Source organism: Nanorana parkeri, unplaced genomic scaffold (assembly GCF_000935625.1).
Source record: "Nanorana parkeri isolate BGI_ZX_2015 unplaced genomic scaffold, ASM93562v1 scaffold194, whole genome shotgun sequence".
NCBI lineage: Eukaryota > Metazoa > Chordata > Amphibia > Anura > Dicroglossidae > Nanorana > Nanorana parkeri.
The window spans coordinates 67,961-74,684 of NW_017306462.1; positions in this window are offsets into that span (position 1 = coordinate 67,961).

Sequence of the window (6,724 nt, forward strand, 5' to 3'; positions counted from 1 at the left end):
AGAGAGATGTGAAGATGGGGAGGAGGAACAATGAATTTATACCGGAATGCCATTTTAAAATGGGAGTCACTGCCTCTTAAAGGGAGAGCTCTCAGAATACCACTCCCTCCCCTCTTGCAATAATCACTCGCAGGGAAAGTGTGTGTGGATGTTTTTGGGAGAAGAAAAAAAAAGAGAGAGAGAGAGCACCAGCCTTTCCTTTCATTCTAGTCTGGGGTGTTTCACAACTGTCCTGACTAACAGCTGACTTCACCAGCTACTGAACATTTCATAGAAGGTTCATGTCCTGTCCTGGAAACTGGCATGTTTACTGGGGACAGGGAGTTTGAGAAATCCTTAAAAAATGACACCTGGGGATCATTACATTGTGCAATGCTGATGGGGATGTGGAATAGTCTGAGGGGTGTCACAGGGACATTGCACCAGCAGGTCAAGAAGATGGGATTGCCTGATTCACCTTGTGATTCATTAAAGGGAAATTCCACCTTTTGCAAAAAAAAAACAAATACACATAAAGGAAAAAAAAATGTCTATTTATAGCTTTTTGCAAAAGGACCAGAAAAGTGTGGGCAACACAATCAGTAGGTTGTGGGTGTAATGCTCTGGCTCCTGCAGACTCTTGATCCTGTCCATGTTGGTACTGAGGTACGGAGATGCAGTAACATGGATGGGAGGAAGCCTCAGTGGATTTACAAGTGTCCTGATATCACTGCACTTGTATTCCAATAAGAGTTAAAGTGCCTGTGACACGGTGGCTGATGGGCAGGCTGCAAGGAGAAGAACCCCATGATTTGGGTGAGTGAGGGGAGCGGGCGGGTGGTGGTGGTAGTGGGGGGGAAGGGGGGGGGAGGTTGCAAGCTCAAAATGTTACACGCTAAACATGGGTGTGACATGAAACAAGGTCAGAAAGGTAAACATTTTAAAGCTGCCTTTCTAACCAGGGTTCCTTAGAACCCTTAGATTCCTCATACCCTAAGATTCCTCATACCCTAAGATTGCTTAGAACTCTTAGATTCCCCATACCCTAAGATTCCTTGGAACCCTTAGATTCCTCATACCCTAAGATTCCTTAGAACCCTTAGATTCCTCATACCCTAAAATTCCATAGAACCCTCAGATTCCTCGTACCCTAAGATTCCATAGAACCCTCAGATTCCTCATACCCTTAGATTCCTCATACCCTAAGATTCTCTAGAACCCTCAGATTCCTCATATCCTAAGATTCCTTAGAACCCTTAGATTCCTCATACCCTAAGATTCCTCATACCCTAAGATTCCTTAGAACCCTTAGATTCCTCATACCCTAGGGTTCCTCCTGTGGTTGCTTGGAAGTCCTTGAACATTGAGCAGATTGATCTTCTACCAACACTAACCACCAATGCAAAGGGGGGGGAGGGGGCAATATTCCACTAGCTACCAGTGTAGAGGGCAATATTCCACTAACCACCAATGTAGGGGATTGATTCTACACTGACCGCTAATGTTACATGACCCCACAATTTTTACTGTCTTTCTTTTTGTTGTTGTTACTGTTCATTTCATTTTAAGATTCTTGCAAAGGGGGTAATACAAGATCCGTCCTGAGAGTCCATTACAAAAAGTATGCTAAATTGTTTATTATTGTATTTAAACCTTTCATTCTACGACATAGTGTTCATGCTAATGTTCCATGAGCTGTAAGTATAATAAGGGGGTCTCTGAGACCTGGAAATTATTTTGTGGGTTCACACAAAGTTGATTTATATCCTTTGTGGCTACTGAGTATTATAATTAAATGAAAGTGTTTGTGCACAGAGTTATGCTTTAACTGTCACTGAAACAGAAATTAAAGGGAACATCTTCGAAAAGGGACAGTTATTATAATGACAACTGTTTAAGAGAATGTTAACTCCTCTCATTTCTGTTGTGTCTGGAAACAGGAATTGAAGGGAAATGTACCCAATGGGATACAGTGTGTATCTGGAGATAGGAAGTGAAGAGAAATGTACCCAATGGGACACAGCCAATGGTGTAACAATCGCCAGAGCGACCCAGGCGGCCACTATGGGGCCTTGGCACAGGGGGGCCCGGCCAGGACATCCCTCTGATGCAGTGCAGGCCGCCTGGGTCGCTATGGCATCTCAGGCTGCTGGCTTTCACTGGCGGGTGTGAGGAGGAACGTGACGCTGTTAGATCACCGTCAACCTCTTAGCGATCTGTGCAGCGGCGCATTCCTCCTCACAGCTGCTGCTGAGTCAGTGACAGCCAGCAGAGGAGGAGACTGGGCCCGGTGTCAGAAGCGGGGCCCGGCGACTGAGGACGCGGGACCTGCCAGCAACCATGGAGGCAGACAGCGGACCGGTGCTGACAGGTAAGAGGTGTGCAGTACACCTGAGACCCTGCAGCGCCCACCATAGTGAATCTATGGTGGGCTCTGCAGGGTCACTCTCAGGTGGGCTGTTTGGGATATCAAGTGGGCTCTGCAAGGGCATAACTAGAAATCACAGGGCCACATACAAAATTTTGCTATGGGGCCCTGTGATTTCTATTTACGCCCCTGGGCACAGCATATCTGGAGACAGGAAGTGAAAGGAAATCTACCCAGTGGGACACAGCATGTATCTGGAGACAGGAAGTAAAGGAAATCTACCCAATGAAACACAGAATGTATCTGGAGACAGGAAGTGAAAGGAAATCTACCCAATGAGACAGAGAATGTATCTGGAGACAGGAAGTGAAAGGAAATCTACTCAATGAGACACAGAATTAATCTGGAGACAGGAAGTAAAGGGAAATCTACACAAATGGACAGTGAAAAAAAAAAAAAAACTTATCAGGGGTTTTAACCATTCCATATTCTATCCAAAACTAGAAAAAAAAGATTTGATTTTAGATAGACTTTAATTACGCTGGACAGGCTGGCGAATGTATATTTTCACTGAGCAGACCTGTGTTATATCAGGGCTGTCTTAGGAAAACTGGAGTGGAAGTGTTACTTAGATTCCTTGTTTGGTTTGAATGATTAAACTTGACTGCTTGCCATAGAAAAAGCATTGGTATCCCTGCTCCAGTTTTGATCAATTAACACATGCAGGGTTGATTCATGAAAGATGATTAAAAAGTGGATCTGTTGCCTGTAGAAACCAGACGTCCCATTTTATTTCAAAGCAAACTCTAGTTGCAATAGGCAACAGCTCCACATCACATTTGTTTTTTGTTTTTTTGCTCAGATTGGTTGCTATGGGCAACAGCTCCAGTTTTGCGCCAACACAGCTAGAATAGATGAGAACATATACTGTATCTCGCCAGTACACCATGGATCCATAGTCAATACTCCAAAGGTTTATTAAAGCTGAACTTTGGGGAAAACCCCAACACCATTGCAGCAGGGCTCCCCCTGCACTGGGGGTTAAATGCTTATTTATGCCTAGGGTACTAGGAAGTAGGACTTTTAGGACCCATTCTCACCATAGCATTGCGCTAAACTTGTTTGAACCGTGCGTTTAGTGCAGTTCTAATACTATGCCTGATGAAGGGACCCTGCGTGGTTCCAAAACATCATATTATATATTATATGTTATTACATGATGATGCAAAGTCAAAAAGGTTTTTTTGATGAAGATCCTTGGTGTGCTGGTGAAATATTCTATATATCTTATATATATTCACCAATTGCAGAATTACTTCAGCACCTATTCAACCAGGGGAATGCCGGTCAGGACTGTGGTGGGATATCCATTCAATTTAGGACAATGCTATTGCACAGTGCATGATGACGCACGCTTAGTCATCATGCAATGGCCTCACCTCCTAGCATGTTACCATAATAATGTGCACTGCGTTGGCGTGTGTTGATAAATAGTGTATGCATTGCTTTTTTTCACTGCATGGTAACACATGCCCACCATGAGGTGCGTTGGGGTGTCTTTGAGAATGAATGGTAACGCAGCGCACCTAGCATCCAGTACTGTGCGCTGTGCAATAGCATGCATGGATTCCGCCCATTTAATGCAACACTATTTTGTAAATGGACTCTTACCTGAACCCTTGTCCCCCTGGTAGTGGGAGCTCAACTCTTCTCTCTGAAGGGTCCCTCAGCATCTTTACATAAACGCAGGCATAATGAAACTGCATTGTATGTGATGATGTCAGAGTGTGACGGCTGGAGCGTTGAGGAGAAGAGGCTGTGGGACCCGGTCTTATATAGCGTGGTAGGAGCATACAGTACCAAGGGATTAGGTACGTGAAATGCCTTGTTCCTGGTAGCCTCAGCATAAACAAGTATGAAACCTGTGCAGTGCAGGGGGGAGCACCACTGTGAGGGATTTTTTTTGTTTTCCACGGAGTTCAGCTTAAAAGCGATCACGGTAAGTGTGATTGTAACATTTCAAAGCCATGTAGGATACCTTCGTCGGGTATGTGTTGGCGAAGTCAGTCACATGCCTGACAAAGACGTTGTGGTTGGCTTGTACTTGCAATCCGCCCCCAGGCCACACTTGTGCAAATGCGTGTGAGCGTGTATGCGAATTTGCAGGTATAGAGCAGCCCATTCCTTTTAATGGGCTACCCTATGCATGACAATCGCACTTCAAATGCCCCTGCAGCTTTTTTCCAAAATGCGCCAAAAGGCGTTGGTACTTTACTACCGTGCATTTCAGTACGATTTCACACCTGTGAAAGCACATTGGTACAGCACAGTGGATTCTAGTATTATTAGCAATGAATAGCAATGGCGCATCTTACAAGTTGACAGGGTTTTGAACGCGGCAGCAACATGTGTGAAAATGCGCATCGTCGTGTACTTGCTGCAGCGCACAGATCTGAATGGGGGCTTAATGTGATGTGATTAATAAACATTTGGACCATTAATATGTATCAACGTTGTGCTGGCGATTCCAGTTGACCTGCTGGTAGTTGCTACAACACTGCCAACTCCAGGCCATGCCCAGGAATGAGTATGATTTGAATTTACTAGTGACAACAAAGTTGGAAAATGCAGATTTTTATAGAAACCAATCAAGTTTTAAAATGAGTTATCAGAAAGGGGAACAAGGATTCTTATTGGTTGATCTGGGCAGTTGCCGTACCCTCGCTGCAGTTTAATAAATCAGCTGCAGAGGATTTAAATGAATGCAGCTTCACGTGTGCAGGATGCAGTTTATGTGTTTTCTGTCTATAGTAAAGCAAACGGTCGGGTGATAGATAACGTGTCACTTAGTTGTTTGTACTGATGGGAAATGTTTACTTTGAAGGGTCTGGGTGCCTTGGCATGCTGTGCCCCTGGCATCCTGTACTGCCGTTCTATTGCAGCTGAATAAACACAAGCCAACCATTTGTCTTGAGAAGACTTCATCTGTCTTTCATTTTTAAGAGCTGATTATATAACCTTAAGGTAGGTCACCAAGAAATGGATAAGCAGGGAAAGTGCTATGATAAATGAATAGTAAATTCCTATTTACCATCCCATACTGCGCCGGGGAATGAAATTGCAGCAGACAAGTGGATTAGCTGATTACAGTCACACTTTCAACTTCTCAGACTCCTCATACTGTTAATTAAAAAGCCCCGAAGAGATTCATTTCTCCAGATTCCTCCAAAGATGAGATTCACCTTTACAGTTCTGGACAATGGCAATGGTTTTGGGAACCAAAATAGAATATTACAAGAAAATAAAATCCTGGGTTAGTGCGACAGAACAGATCTAAAGGGAAATGTAAAGTGATACAGCTGCGACAATGCAATGAATTGTATGGATGAAAAACAACAACCGGTAAGATACCGATTGATATCTGTTTGTAGAAGGGATAAATAATGACACTTTGTTTCATTAGCTACTTAATGATGATTAAGAAAAAAAAACACCTTAAACCCGATTTTGCAACTTTGGCATGCATTAATAAAACTGTACACTGTATATAAACCAACAAACCCCATGCGCCAATATCCCTACTAGCTGCGAGCACCAAAGAAATATAAATTTTTGGTAATCCTAATATTACACATAAACATAAGAATATATATTTATATTAGGAAAACTGTATATCTTTAGAACTACTAGGGGGCTGGTTTGTAAATGTCCATTGCCATATGCACAGCACTACTGCCACTAGAATGAGACAAGGAGCATAGAAAACTCCTATACTCATCAGCGCCATCTAGTTGCGGTAGTGGTAAGCGGATGGCATCGCAGGTGTTCTCATGAACTCCTCTGTGAGACTCAAGTGATCTCGTGTGCCAACAGCGTCACACATTGTGTGAACTTTGGCCGGTTCCTTAAAAACCTCTTATTACGGTTTAGAAGCAACAGTGCGCACACTTTGTAAATCCTAATTAAACACACTGACACTTAGGGGTCTATTCACAAAGCTTCGGCTGATACTTCGGCTAGCTTCTGTTGCGGGAGCCCTTCGGCTCAGTAGGACCGAAGGGCTGTGGTACGGGTTATTCACTATAAGCGACTGAGCGGCTCAGCCGAGCCGAAGGCATATGCTTCAGCTCTACTGAGCCGAAGTGACAGCGTAAGCAAGGTGGGCGCCTCGCAAATGACAACTGGGCAGACCCAGCCGTGATCTTCGCCCAGTTGTAATGACAGATCAGCATACCCAAATGACCTGGGGACGCTGATCCGTCATTAAACAATAACAACTGGGTGGAGCCGACCGTGACCCAGTTGTTATTCATTGGCCGGCACCTGCTAGAAGACTCTAGCAGGTGCCGGCCAATAGGAAACAGTTGGGCGGAGCTA